Here is a 16,393-nt window from a genome sequence, read left to right as displayed (position 1 = left end):
CTTGTTCGTTCCAATCTTCCAGTAGTCACGTGTGACGGTTTTGGTTTCACATAACAATGGCAAGAAAGGGAAAATGCCTTGAAATAGAAGAACACCCTCTATAATTCAGTGCTGCAATGCCTTGAGATGGTCGTGAGTGGTTCAACAGCGTACTGAGGCCTCAAACTCGGGGGATCATGTACGAATCTGAATTCTTAATAATTTTGATTTTGTTGTATTACTTGGAACTATTTAAAGAAAGCAAAATACAACAGTAAAATATGTTACTGTTAAGCTGCAGCACTAACATCCCACTCAAATTAATGGCCAAAATTACAATAATAATAATAACGTTGATGTTGTGGTCTTCAGTCCAAAGGCTGGTTTGATGTAGCTCTCCATGCAACTCTATCCTGTACAAGCCATCCAGTACAGCTGCATGTCCTTGGGAAAAATTGCGGCTGTAGTTTCCCCTTGTTTTCAAGCACAGAAAGGCCATTTTGGTTCATATTACAAGGCCAGATCAGTCTGTCATCCGGATTGTTACCCCTCCAACTGCAGAAAAGGCTGCTGCTCTCTTCAGGAACCACACGTTTGTCTGGTCTCTCAACAGATGTCTCTCCGTTGTGGTTGCACCTTCGGTACGAATATCTGTATCTCTGAGGCACGCAAGCCTCCCCACCAAGGTCATTGGTTCATAGGGGCGTATAATAACAATAATAATACACACATCAAAAAAAGTTTTGCATCACCCCGGTTCCCAGAACTTCTGAAGATACACGTTGACTGTGGATACTGCATCACAAATACAGTCCCTTTGCTGTTCAGAGATGTCACTAAACCCCCATGCATGACCAGCGTGTATTAGACGGAGGGGATCCTACAGCCGATCAGAAGTCATTCCACCAGGAAGGAGGTACATAGCTCGTGTTGTCTGAAGTTCAACCATGTCTAGACGGTCAATACCGCGGTTCGATAGCGTCCGCATTGTAATTTTTTGCCAGGAAGGGCTCTCAACAAGGGAAGTGTCCAGGCGTCTCGGAGTGAACCAAAGCGATGCAGTTCGGACAAGGAGGAGGTACAGAGAGGCAGGAACTGTAGATGACATGCGTCGCTCAGACAGCCCAGGGACTATTACTGCAGTGGATGACCACTGCCTACAGATTACGGTTTGGAGGAACCCTGACAGCAACGCCACCATGTTGAATAATGCTTTTCGTGCAGCCACAGGACGACGTGTTACGACTCAAACTGTGCGCAGTAGGCTGCATGATGCGCAATTTCACTCCCGACGTCCATGGCGAGGTCCGTATTTGCAACTACGACACCATGCAGCGCGGTACAGATGGGCCCAACAACATGCCGAATGGACCGCTCAGGATTGGCATCACGTTCTCTTCACCGATGGGTGTCGCATATGCCTTCAACCAGACAATCTTCGGAGCCGTGTTTGGAGGAAACCCAGTCAGGCTAAACACCTTAGACGCACTGTTCAGCGAGTACAGCAAGGTGGAGGTTCCCTGATGTTTTAGGGTGGCGTTATGTGGGGCCGACGTACGCCGCTGGTGGTCATGGAAGGCGCCATAACGGCTGTACAATACGTGAATGTCATCCTCCGACCGATAGTGCAGCCATATCGGTAGTCTATCGGTGAGGCATTCGTCTTAATGGATGACAATTCGCACCCCAATAGTGCACATCTTGTGAATGTCTTCCTTCAGGGTAACGACATCGTTCGACTAGAGTGGCCAGCATGTTCTCCAGACAGAACCGTATCGAACATTCCTGGGACAGATTGAAAAGGGCTGTTTATGGACGACGTGACGCACCAACCACTCTGCCGGATCTACGCCGAATCGCCGTTGAGGAGTGGGACAATCTGGACCAACAGTGCCTTGATGAACTTGTGGATAGTATGCTACGACAAATACAGGCATGCATCAGTGGATAAGAACGTGTTACAGGGTATTAGAGGTACCGGCGTGTACAGCAATCTGGACCATCACCTCTGAAGGTCCCGTTGTATGGTGGTACAACATGCAATGTGTGGTTTTGATGAGAAATAAAAAGGGCGGAAATGATGTTCATGTTGATCTCTATTCCAATTTTCTGTAGAGGTTCCGGAAATCTCGGAACCGAGGTGACGCAAAACTTTTTTGATTTGTGTAATGATAATAATAATAATAATAATAATAATGAAATGATATACTCGTATAGCCTAGCTAACTTGCGAGGCAAGGTGGTGGGCAGGAATCGGCATTGAATCAGAATAGCACAATAATAACGTTTGGTCTCGTAAGGTGACCAGCTTAAGAGTGTTTTTAGGCGCTTTTTCAAGACAAAACCTGGACTAACACCATTTCCACCTCACAAAATACAATACACTAACAGTTAAAGTGCGATAACATATAGAACAAAATTTACACCATTCACAGAGCGATTTCGCACTTTGAGCATCCTTGGTTCCCTTAGGTTGACCAATGACCGTGGTGACAGGAAGATAATCTGACCAGAAATTTAAAATAAAATACATTTACCATATCATAAAAATATCAGACCTTGTAGAACATTATAAATGGTAAGAAAGAAATAAAAATAATTAATAATTAACAATAATAATAAGCATATAAGCAATGTACTTCACTCTACATATGATAATAATTTACCAGAAAGGAAGATGTTCACCGCCGAAAGTCAATGGGAACATTTCCGAATGCAGCTAAAGTAGTATAGAGCTTATTTATCATATGTACTAATGCGTTAACATGGAATCAATTTATGCTGGAAAACAAATTAGTTATTGTTGTGTCTAGGTAAGACAGCCTAGACACAATGCGAGGAAGCCGAAAGGCACGCCTTTAGCTCACGCAGGCAAGAGATAGGTCTGTAACAGGATACGTAATGAATGCTATAAAGAAAAGTACGTAGCTGCTGGAATACTTAACTTTAATCCATCATTTGTATACAGCGTTCTTGATGATACAAGTGAGACTCTCTCTAGATAAATGCAATATAATGCTAATGGCGCCTTGCTAAGTCGTAGCCATGGACTTAGCTGAAGGCTATTGTAACTATCTCTCGGCAAATGAGAGAAAGGCTTCGTCAGTGTAGTCGCTAGCAAAGTCGTCCGTACAACTGGGGCGAGTGCTAGTCCGTCTCGCGAGACCTGCCTTGTGGTGGCGCTCGGTCTGCGATCACACAGTGGCGACACGCGGGTCCGACATGTACTAATGGACCGCGGCCGATTTAAAACTACCACCTAGCAAGTGTGGTGTCTGGCGGTGACACCACAGTTATAATTGCGGCTACCAGGCGCAAATACGGCGCTGTACGCTGTTTGCATGTCGGTACGACATGCACGCTGTAATATGACAAGCCGTAACGTGAGTGAACAGTATGGCTATTGAGAAGAGAGACCGTGCACTGTTATTGATTCTGTTTTATGTGAACAGCAGCTATTACAGTGCTGCATTGAGAGAGTATTGCCGACTAAACTGTCGGAGGACAGCCGCCATGCCATTAAATGTCATTAAATGGTTTAAAGAAGATTATAATGAAATTCGAAAACACGGGTGAGTTTGGTGTGGAATCTGGGATAGGAAGGTGTCCTACCCCGGTTAGAAGTTATTTGTTCTACCCCGGTTGGAAGTTATTGACGAGGTTGCTGTTGCTGTACTGATCACGCGACATGGGCCCCTGCTAGTGCCAGGGTTCATGCAATGTCATAAGAATTGTCCATCCCACGGTTAACAGCACAAACTTTCGGGCTCTATTTTACACTGATATCCGTGCAAGATCCAGCAACTGAAACCTCATAATCAGCAGCAACGTTCTGGATTTCCTCTTCGGTCTCTAGCACGGATCGAAGTTGATGGTATGTGGTCGACCAACATTCTATTGAGTGGCGAGGCACATTTTACACTACAGTGTGGAGTGAATATACAAAACTGCCCAATCTGAGGTACTGTTATACCGCTTCTTGTGTACGAAGAGATATTGCACTCGCCGTATTTGAGTGCGTGGCGTGGAGTCACAAGCACCTTGATTCTCCGCTCTTTCTTATTTGAAGAGAATACACACAGAGGGTCTGTCAGGTGTACCGTGACGTCTGCCTGTTATCTAGACCTCCTTGTACAGAAGGTGATTCCGGCTTTGAAAGAGTACAGATCCGGATTGGCTCAACATTTGTAAAACTAATTCCTCTCTCTGAAACTCCACCCTCTGGGGACAGAGGGAGGGTTTTAGTCTTAGCGAATCAAAATTTACGAAGTAAATAAGTATTTTTTATTTATCCGTAACCATTTTACACACAAGAATGAGAACATGGATTTTCTTGATTTCAGTGCCAACTACCAAGAATCAAAAAAAATGTTTAAGATAAAATGTACGTAGTTTTTTATGTAGAATCTGATTCTTCAATAAAAACTGAGGGTTCCCATTTGAAATTTTAAAATTGCCTCCACCCCCTCCAATCCCAGGGGCTGGGGTGGCAGTCTAATTTCAGCACCAGCAGATGTCCCCCTCGAAAATAAACTTTGGATTCTACACATTTTTTCGTGTGAAGCTTATTTTTCGAGTTATTCTGGTTTGTCAACTTCAAATTTACACCCTTTATACGGAGACATTTTTATACGTTTTTCTGGCATTCACAGCATCAGATTTGTCCCCGGTGCCCAAAATTGGAACATATTATTTTCTAGCGTAAATCGGTTCCACATTAACGCGTTAGATTATCTGCCAATTTTCACTGCCATACGATAAGAGTGGCTATACTTCAATTGTAAGCATCGGGTATTTGAGTTTCTTCTAATTCACAAACAATGGCTCTGAGCATTATGGGACTTAACATCTATGGTCATCAGTCCCATAGAACTTAGAACTACTTAAACCTAACTAACCTAAGGACATCACACAACACCCAGCCATCACGAGGCAGAGAAAATCCCTGACCCCGCCGGGAATCGAACCCGGGCGTGGGAAGCGAGAACGCTACCGCACGACCACGAGATGCGGGCACGTGCTCATAACTTGAAAGTTTCAGTATCGAGTAGAAATCAGTGTCGCAAGTAAAATTCAGTAACTTATTCCCAATAATTGGCAGGTTATGACTTTCAGCACCAGCGATTTGATATGTTTGTGTTCGATGTGTGTGGTGATGATAGGCTGTTGTGCACTGGAGCAGGCAGCAACAGCGTGTCAGGGTTCGCAGCCACAGCCAGAGGCAGGTGTGAAAGCAATCGGCGCCAGGCGCTCTTCAGACACGACCCGTCGCCCTCATATCCGCCGACCCGCTGACAACGACGGCCCGGCGCTCCCTAAAGTAGTCGTGCGGGGGAGGGGTTCTCCGTGACCTACCAACTCCGCCAGCGCTCAGCATTCCCGCGGAGCTATGGCGCAAACCCCCGTGGTATCATGTGCACCGAGCCATCCAGCTAGTAATAGCGGAGCAATAGTATCACCCCTCAAAACACGAGGGCAAAAAGAAAATAGGAGAAATGTATTTGCCGTTGCTTATACAATTAGAGTTCAGCTGCACAATTTATAGGTGACACAAAAATTTGTGGACTGGGACTCGAACTCGGATATCCCGGTTTACGTCATCAGTAGCCTTAACCCCTTCCGCTATCGGAGCACGTCTCCCACACCAACCCAAACTCCCATGTGACACTGTGAGTCCATGTTCTGCTCTCGCTCAGTTGCTTTGATTCCCGCACATGTAGGGACACCCATGCATGTCTGAAGGACATTGCACAGTGAATGCTAAAACACAGATACCGCAGTATAGAAAGACCGCAGCAATAACAAGTATGTCTCTTTCTATGCGGGAATCATAGAAGTTACGCGAGTGCAGGGTGTGGACACGCAGTAACATATGGGGGTCTGGGTCGGTCCAGGATACGTGCTCGGATAGTGATTAAGGTGACCGCTCCCGTAAAGCGGGAAATTCGGGTAAGAATCCCGGTCCGAGAAGAATTTTCACATTTCACCAATAAATTGTGCCGCTGAAGTTTAATCATATTCAAATTTGCAAATACATTTTTCTGTTTCATACAGCTGTAGTCATAACAGTGTCTGAAGGAATAGACATGGTTCAAATGGCTCTGAGCACTATGAGACTTAACTGCTGAGGTCATCAGTCCCCTAGAACTTAGAACTACTTAAACCTAACTAACCTAAAGACATTACACACATCCATGCACGAGGCAGGATTCGAACCTGCGACCGTAGAAGTGGCGCGGTTCCAGACTGTAGCGCCTAGAACCGCTCGGCCACTCCGGCCGGCAAGGAATAGACATGCATCTATGTCTGAAGAACATTGCAGAATACACCATAAGACACGCTACAGAATAGTACAGATAAAATATTTGCACCAGCATATATGTAGCGATAATGTAATGTACAACCCAAATAAAGATTACAGATTCAATTAGTTTTGGAACCGTGCCGTCTTCCTGAAATTTATTTTATTATGCTGGTTTTGCACACGAGTCTTTTGAAAGTAGTTGCTACTTGTGTTTCGTTACATTTGTTTATGTTAAGGATCAGCTGCCGGTCACAGGATGAAGTGCTCCAAGAAACATTTTTAACGCCGTGTTCCACCTATGCACAACTGCACCATCCGCGAACGGCTTCGGAAACGTGTTGAACTTGTCTGGCAGGTGATTTACATATGCCGAATACAGTAAGTGTACTGTCACGTTTGTGCACTGTATTTAATCTTTTTACGATATCTCTCTTTTACGAACGATGTACTGACATCTGTTGTGTTGGAAGTCTTCAATCGGTACACGTAGCTGTTATAAAATTCCGTAAGCAGGTGTTTTGTTTGACATTGCAGAACTGTGCAACGCTTTTTTTAATTTATTGGCTATCGGGCCGTGCCCACTGAGCCATCGCAATAGGAATGTCAATTATGACGACATGAAAGTAAAGACAACACAATATCCCGTCCCCGAGCTGAGAGAATCTTCGAGCCGGCCCCGAATCGGACCCAGACCCCTTCGGTCAGCAGTTCGCCACACTGACCGAGCAGCTACCGAGGCGGACGTTGTATAAGGTTGCGTGCTTGCGAGTCGTAGCCGCTGCTTATTTATTCAGACGGCTTTCACTGTCGTGAGTTTCAGAGGGCCGTGTTTCAGAGTTGCACGTCACTGAAAATTACGAGATTAGCAGCCCTCATATCACATGGAAACTCCGTCTCAGTAGTCGACAACACTACCCATTCGACCACTAAAGCGTTTAAGACCGAAAAATATGAGGAGATAAGATGCACAAACAGTCGATAATACATAGACACTTTACGCATAATAGAAATAATCCTCCTCCATTCAGATTGTGCAGAGGTTTATCGGAAGTTTCAAATGGTTCTGAGAACTATGGGACTTAACTTCTGAGGTCATCAGTCCCCTAGAACTTAGAACTACTTAAACCTAACTAACCTAAGGACATCACACACATCCATGCCCGAGGCAGGATTCGAACCTGCGACCGTAGCGGTCGCGTGGTTCCAGACTGTAGCACCTAGAACCGCTCGGCCACCGCGGCCGGCCTTATCAGAAGGCATACAGCCCTTCCCCATATTGAAAGTTAATTGAAATGCTTTGATATGTGATACCTAAAGTAAATGTACAGTTTTATAACCCCCATGGCCAGAACGGGACTGATCTTATCGACTACATTTTCCTCATGGTAGTGGAGCACACATACCTAAAGAACATACAAGATAACAGAAGACATCAGTTTGCAAGTAGATACAGAAGCTTCAGTGACTTGCTACAATGTTCATTCAATTCTGTATCACAACATTCAGTTTTCTAAATCCCTCCATCTGCAAAAGGTCTAAGCTATTCGTCTTCACATTTTATGAACAACTGACATTTATGTAAAAATAGAAACGTGCTTTGATTGACTTAGAGAAATCACAGTAAACTTAAACCTGGATATTCTGATGGAGATTTGAACCTCACTCATCCAGGATTAGAGATCATTATCTAAAACACTGCTCTTTATCTCTGTTTTGAAAAATTACCCATAAATAGTAAACTACTGTAGACAGGAATTTCAATATCCAGTACAACTGACACTTACGAAGGAAATATTTCTTTTACAAACTATGCACTAACATGTATAGTTTTTTGGAAACCTAGATAATAAAAATATTTCATCAGATAAACAATAGCCTATGAAAAGGGGAATCTTCGAACCCATAGGTATTAAATACGGTAAAATCATGTAAGTGGAAGAATGTAAGTGAAAGGCCGGCCATAATATTTTAATTCGTGACCGTAGCACTAGCAGAACTCGGGGAGTCTCAACGAGCTAACTGCTATGCATGACTATGTAGCCGACATTTGTATTTGCAATTTTATTTTTGCGCTGTTCTGTGATTCATATTTACTGTTTCACGTACAGCTGTTCAGACCATTCAAGAGCAACCTTAACAGAATAAACTAAGGGCAACTGTTAGCAAGCACGTTTGTCTTAGTTTGCTGAAGCGACTTATAAAAACAAACATACAAACAATAAAAACACGTATCTGGCATGTTAGAGTAAGCGCTTCTATTGTGGCGCGTATTTTAAAGCAAGTTGCACTACTCGAGTGTTAAAGATAATTAAGAATGGTTCTATTTTCTTAATTTCATGGTCTCACGGAAGGAAGAATGATTAGGATTTGATGTCCCGTCGATGACGAGGTCATTAGAGATAAAGTAAAATTCGGTACTGGAGAAGGATAGGGAGGATGTCGGCCATATCCTTTCCAAAGGATCCATCCCAGCTTTTGTATTAGGGGAAATACCAGAAAACTTAAGCTTTCGTAGCCATGTAAAGACTTGAACTGCCGTCCTCCTGAATCTTACTATTGCCCCACGACGCTAGGTAGTTTTTTTTTCAGCCTAATGTTAAAATTTAATTGATCATAGTCAAAATGGCTACCTATTTAGCAGACGCTATTGACTGTGTGGAACATTAGAGAACATAGAGTAGTTACTCAGAAATTTGTAAGTTTGTGAAGCTGAAAACGAACTTTCTTGCTTCGACTTATGTGCTGCTGTCTTATAAGGCGGAAGTGACAAAATCACGTTCCCCCTTGGTGTATACGTGATTTTTAAATGTACTGAGTATGTGCTCTGTACTTGCATTATTGGCATATACATTTAGTGAATGCCAACGAACTAATAAAAAGATGCATCGATATATTAATTCTGTTAAAATTACAACATATAATTGACTCTTCAATATAAATTATGAGATCGATAGAGATGTCATTACATTTTATTGCCGATATGCAGTAGAACTACGCTCTGTGATGACAGGAAAAGCGAGGCACTGTGATCGCATAATATTACAGTGATGTACACATTACGAAGGAATGGACGTGATAAGAGTGGAGTGACATTAAAGTATTTATTGAAAAGGAAAAACTAGTGTCCCCTTATAAAAAGGAAAACATAGATTGATCGTAAGCATAAATGTGGCATCTTATGAAAACGAGTATAAGAATAACATAAGGCGAAACTATCTCTGCGAACTATCACAGCCACTTTTCTTCCAAACTAGATGTTAAGAATAGCAAAAAAACTGTCTCAAATGTTAGTCTATCTAAGAAAGTCGAATCTAAGGAACACCAAGTTAAAATAAAGCACTGGGATTAAACGTCTGGGTGTTAATTAAGTCGATGCTTCAATTCATACATCGCAGTTGAAAGTGTAACACCAAGAATGATAGAGAATATCGAAATTTTACTTAATTTGCATGTACAGCATAGTGGCAATAGTATATGAATGAATCAGTGGGTGTTTTGGGGTCTACAGGATGCTGCATTTAGTGAATAGAACTGCCACTACTGGCAGAACAGTGCTTCTAACCCGGCAGGGTATCGAGTCCATCTCAGATTGGATGACAGATGCGGGTACGGTATTTCAGGTTCATCCAGCTCTACACCAAGGTTCATTAACATTTTGGTTGCCGAGTAGTGGTCTGCCAGTGTCTCAGCAAACCACGGCCAGATGTTTTCAGTTGGAGAGAGGTCTGGAAAAAAGGCTGGACAGAACAAATGCCGAACAGCCTCTGTGTCTGTGTAAGTCGGGACAGCGAGGGCAGCATGTGGTTTTGCATTATCTTGTTGAAACATACTGTCTCATAAACCTCGAGAACACGGCGAAGGAACCAGTTGTAAAAAGTCAGAAATATTATGGCTGCTGTCAGAATTACTGGCTGTAAAAACCACAGCTGATGACGTTATGTATCCACTGGGAACTCAACGTACTAAGCTGAAAGTCTGTGGTACTCCAGACTTCGTCACACCACCCCTGTGACTATTCGTCTTGGCGTAATCAAGCCCATATTCTGACTCAAGATATGTGACGTATCCGTATGAGCCTGTATGGTGATGAAAATGGCTCTCCTCAACCAATCGAGCCTATAATCGAAGAGAGTCGTGGGATCCGGACCAACGTGAATAGCGATATCGCGGTCTTGCATCCTACTTTGTGCGACTGTGCTGAAATGTTAACCATTTACATTTTCAGGAATGTAGTACATTACACGCCAATTTGGCATTTGTTGCAACCTTTTTTCATGTTGTTGCAATTTTAATGGTTAGCTATGTATGAACTAATGCCGTCAGAGGAATAATGTGTGGATAATGCCGTGCCGATCAAAGTATTAGTACACTAGTGTTCAAAAATAACGCAATAAACGTAATTTTTGCAGGGTTGCTTTCATTTTGCCACAAATCAGTATAAACAGGAGACAGCACATTAAAAAATGGTTCAAATGGCTCTGAGCACTATGGTACTCAGCATCTTAGGTCATAAGTCCCCTAGAACTTAGAACTACTTAAACCTAACCAACCTAAGGACATCACACACACCCATGCCCGAGGCAGGATTCGAGCCTGCAACCGTAGCAGTCCCGCGGTTCCGGACTGCAGCGCCAGAACCGCACGGCCACCGCGACCGGCGACAGTACATTAGAAACATTGTAAATAATATAGAACATAATCAACTGCAATATGCATAATGGTAGACAAAAATGTTCTTCGTTTTCTCCAACTTAAAGGATTTTCACGCACATTCTGACAACTGGTTCTCAGTGCCGGGCGTGACCAACTCTGGCACTAATACAGGCCTGACAACGGCCGGCCGGAGTGGCCGAGCGGTTAAAGGCGCTACAGTCTGGAACCGCACGACCGCTACGGTCGCAGGTTCGAATCCTGCCTCGGGCATGGATGTGTGTGATGTCCTTAGGTTAGCTAGGTTTAAGTAGTTATAAGTTCTAGGGGACTTATGACCACAGCAGTTGAGTCCCATAGTGCTCAGAGCCATTTGAACCATTTTGAACCTGACAACGACGGGACATGCTGTGGATGATGTCATCAATCTCATGTTGGGGCAAAAACGCCCATTCTTCCTGCAGAGCTGCTCGTAAGTCTTGAAGAGTGGTTGGTGGATGCTGACGTTATGCAACCCGTCTCCCTAGTGCATCACAGACATGTTCCATGGGATTCAAATCCGGAGATCGAGCAGGCCACGCGATGTATGCAGTATATGCAGTATATATAAAAAAAAAAAAAAAAAAAAAAAAAAAAAAAAAAAAAAAACCACGCGTGTTCTATGAGGTTGAGCATTATTATCCATCAATATAAATTCTGGTCCCTCAACACCTCGCAACAACCGCTCATGAGATCCCAATATCTCCTGACGGTGACTGACAGCAGTTAAACCTTGCCAGTTCACCGTATAATTCCATGAGGAGGTGTTCGATTGGTCAACATAATTCTTACCCACACCGTTAGGGATTCTCCTCAATATCTGTCTTTTCCCACCTGTCCTCCAGATGCGAATCCGTCGAGAATCACTCTCCACACCAAACCGGGACTCATAAAGAGTCTGTAGACGTGTTCTCTGTGCCATACTGTCCCGTCTGTGACTGTGTACACAGCGACTGTGGATGTGGGACTACCCTGCCAACACTACCCCGCTGATAGGTGCCCCGATTCCATTGCTGGCGTGCTTGTCCATTGATCTGAATACCACCTCCGTGCAGAACACGATCGTAAAGACACCTGTTGACAGTTTGTATGCTTATATCGTGAATTAGACACAGGAAGGGGAAACAGCAGTATGTTGCTTTAATTTTGGACACCAGTTTATATAAAAGTAGTTTCTGGCCCACCTAGAATTCTTTTAGCTCAGCTACCGGACTACACATGAGGTCATTGCCCTTTTATCGAGGGAAGCATGATGTCATCAATGAGTGTAGTATTAAAATGTTTTGTAAACATGCTGCCAGTACATAGTAAAACTTATGAAAACTCCAATTGAAAATCAAAGATAAAGTCACTGGTGGGCTATGTTTCTGGCATAAACATGGCGTCAGCTGATATTGGTTACGTACAGACGAATTGCGTAGTTTATACCCCCTTCCTCTTCTCTTTCCAACAAATCAAAGTGTAATATTAAAATGATATATAAAAATGACACCAGTTCGATGATATTTACATAAAATTGTGAGAAGACACATTGTAAAGCACACTAACTCTCTCTTCCCCCTTCAATCAGAGCCTAGAATTGCTATTACAACGTAGCTCTATCTGGGCTGTTCTTAAAACAATGCGAAATATTTATCAAAATTTAAATGGCAAAACTTCTGAATTAGCAAAAATTTCGCAAATGATAAACTATATTTTCATTACTGTTCTTCCAAAATCTTCTATGGACTGTCTCACCAGTCACATTGGTAAATTTCATCCAAAGCTACATATACTTCGCTATGAAAGACTAGAACGAGTATCTAATATACTCTCTACAAATAACTAAAAATAATCATTTACTTATAAAATACAAACAACAAATTAGGAACATATAGTTGTCCAACATGAGTTTTGCCTTAAATACCATTCCATAAACCCTGATAATGCGAAATAGAATCAACTGCTGTTTCGCATCCCAGCTGCTTACTGTCTCCATAGACGCCACCACTGTTAAAATGTGATAAAAGTTCGGTCTCTGTACCACAAGTTGTTCTCACTGTCACCAACACGTTCCTGTACTGGCAAAAGCTTTTAAAATTCGAAGTATGGACCACAGTTGGCTTAAGACATAACAGAGCCTTAAGCTGATTATTTCCAAACCTGTGATGTATTCTAAATTATTTGTAAAATATTTCGACAATGCAAAAATAGCAATGTTTTCATCGATAATAATCACAGTGTTAGTTTTTTAACAGGTTAGTTCATATCAATAACACATTACTCCAAAATCTAAATCATGCATTGTGTGTGTGTGTGTGGGGGGGGGGGGGGAGGGAGGAGGGGGGAAGGGGGAGGGGGGAGGGAGGAGGGGGGGAGGGGGGGGAAGGGGGAGGGAGAGAAGAGAGTTAGGATAATGTAACACTAGAGAAATAGATTGGTAACAGTCACTTCCGTACAAATTATTAGGCGTATGGCGATTAAGCACAACAAAGCGTTGTAAGATACTAAGGAACCCATTAATACCGAATGCCCCAAATTCATATCATACCAATGTTGTGCTAATAATTAGACAGTTACCTGTTTTTCAATGCCAGTGCCTGTAGATGCTGTTTCGTCATTAAGCTATCAACGATTCCGACAAGTCCAGCGTTCTCCTCAATGTTTCAGGTACCTCTGAAGCACAACAATGTGTGATTTTTATCTTTTATCCAGAAATTTATTCTCGCATTAAGCAGTTGACTATTTTATTTCATCTATGATACTCCGTCAAAAATATCACAATATTCTAAAATGTATCAGAAAGTGTCATATTTAGATTGCAAAAAGTGGTTCAAATGGCTCTGAGCACTATGGGACTTAACATCTGTGGTCATCAGTCCGCTAGAACTTAGAACTACTTAAACCTAGCTAACCTAAGAACATCACACACATCCATGCCCGAGGCAGGATTCGAACCTGCGACCGTAGCGGTCACGCGGTTCCCGACTGAAGCGCATAGAACCGCACGGCCACACGGGCCGGCATTTAGATTGCAAAAGTATCTAAATACGTAAAGCGTATTCTGTCTGATAATGTGTACATCACCAAATTTTTTTTGTTTCATCACCATTATATGAGGAATAAGCGAAGATAATGCATGACAGGAAAAACAAATACAATTGAAGACAAGTATTTGTGGAAATTATGCATCACTAAAAAAATACAGCAACGTCTAATTCCTTAATTAATACAATTGGGCTATTTCCGCTACCTTGGATTGTTTTTAGGACTGGGTTATTATTGGGTGGAAATATAGAGAGGAGATGTTTTACATTTTCCACTAACACAACTGGACTATTACAGCTATCTTTCTTTTTCTTTGAACTGCGTTACGAAAGGCTGGAGATAAGGAGTTCTGCATTGTGATTGGTTAGAGGATATTTTTTCTAATTTGCCCACTAATATAAACGCGCTATTTTCGCCATATTTCATGTTTAAAATTTTATTTTCTCGATTGATATCATTGACTGATGATGGCATCAGTTCATTGTCACTGATGACATCATTCATGATCTTAAGAAAATATCAGTGACCGAGTTCAGCGCCAGGTATTTGACCTGTGACTGTTCTAGGTGAGCCAGAAATTAAATACCTATACCACTCGCAGGTTGATCTTTGATCGTGTTTTAACCCTTGACAATGCTATATTTGCAATAAAATCGAAGCGTACACACCATAGTTGTCCTTTTTTTCAGACGTAAACACGATTGGTCTTTCGCTCTGGTTAGGACTTACACCTTCTTACATAAGTAGGGTGTTCTTTATTTCCCCACTGTAATTGGGGTGTTTGAGTGTTTTTTCCTTCTATTCTGATATTTTACTTACAGCACCAGGCAGCTTATGTTTCTTCAAACTGATTGTGAAGCTCTTGTGTGACCTTTAGTACACAAGAGTTATAGAAGAGTGGCGCCTTACAATAGTAGCTTTAGAAGCTAAGAGCTGAACCTCAGGAGCTGCTGAATTGTTTATGGCAGTAAGTGCTGGTAACGGCTACTTACTTAAAGCCCCCCCCCCCCCCCCAGCAAATCCTGGCATGTCCTAGCCACACGAGGCAGAAGTTACCTTCAGACTAATTACGTAGTGTATTAGATTATGGAGGAGTAACCTGAATGTCAAGCACTCAATAATTTAGAGAGCAATCTTAAATTTGAGATGTGGCAGAGCACTGTGGTGTTGTGTGATCAAGTAAGATGACAGTTAACTGCCCGCATCTCGTGGTCGTGCGGTAGCGTTCTCGCTTCCCACGCCCGGGTTCCCGGGTTCGATTCCCGGCGGGGTCAGGGATTTTCTCTGCCTCGTGATGGCTGGGTGTTGTGTGCTGTCCTTAGGTTAGTTAGGTTTAAGTAGTTCTAAGTTCTAGGGGACTTATAACCACAGCAGTTGAGTCCCATAGTGCTCCGAGCCATTTTGACAGTTAACTATATAAATAAAACTGCGCACTCTCATGTTGTCACGTATTGGCACACTTATTACTAAGTGGTGCAAGCATACACTAGCATAACATTAAGGCATAAGTCATATGCCAGAGATGTCTCAGTGAAACATGGGAAAACTTATATCCTGAGCACTAGATTATCCACAATTTTATCAGTAGAATATGTATTATATGCCAGCCAAAAAAATTTTTTGATTGCTTGGAAACGATTTTTTAGAAATGTATCATATGGAAATAAAAAGTGAGTAGTTTATCAATTTTGCCTGAGACTTGGACCAAAACTAAATTTGTTCAGTAATGGAAGTTTAATAACCTAAACCATACTTCTCACAGCTGCGTTGATATCGGTAGGACTCAGACTGCAACCTCCCATTACAGGTTAAAGAAAGACCATAAACAAAATCTACAAGAGCGACAATTCACAAGTGACAATAAGGACTGAAAATCGTCTGCCGCTACGTCAAGGCGATGCCTGTAGATAACAACAGCACATTCCAAAATTTAAATATTATTTAGTCATCAGTAGGAACCCAACCGTACGTCGCATCTTAAACTCCTTCGTGTTAGACCACAGATCCTGTACATTTGGTTCCAGATCGTATGGCATGCCATTGAATTAATAGAGTCCTTTGTTCGCGGTAATCTTTCTGCACTGGGACAGAAAATATGGAGGTTTACATACGGTTGTTGAATATTATTGTATTTTTCCCACCGAGTGAGGTGCGCAGCTGTTAGCACTGGATTCCCATTCGAGAGGACGACGTTTCAAACCCACGTCCGGCCATCCCGATTTAGGTTTTCCATAATTTCCCTAAATCGCTCCAGGTAAATGCCGGGCTGGTTCCTTTGAAAGGGCACGGCTGATTTACTTCCCCATCCTCGACAAACTCAGAGCTTGTGCTCCGTCACTAATTACCTCGACGTCTACTGGACTTTAAACCCTATCTTCCTTCCTAACCTTCTCT

This window comes from Schistocerca americana, chromosome X (assembly GCF_021461395.2).
Source record: "Schistocerca americana isolate TAMUIC-IGC-003095 chromosome X, iqSchAmer2.1, whole genome shotgun sequence".
NCBI classification, from domain to species: domain Eukaryota; kingdom Metazoa; phylum Arthropoda; class Insecta; order Orthoptera; family Acrididae; genus Schistocerca; species Schistocerca americana.
This window is presented reverse-complemented; position numbering follows the sequence as displayed.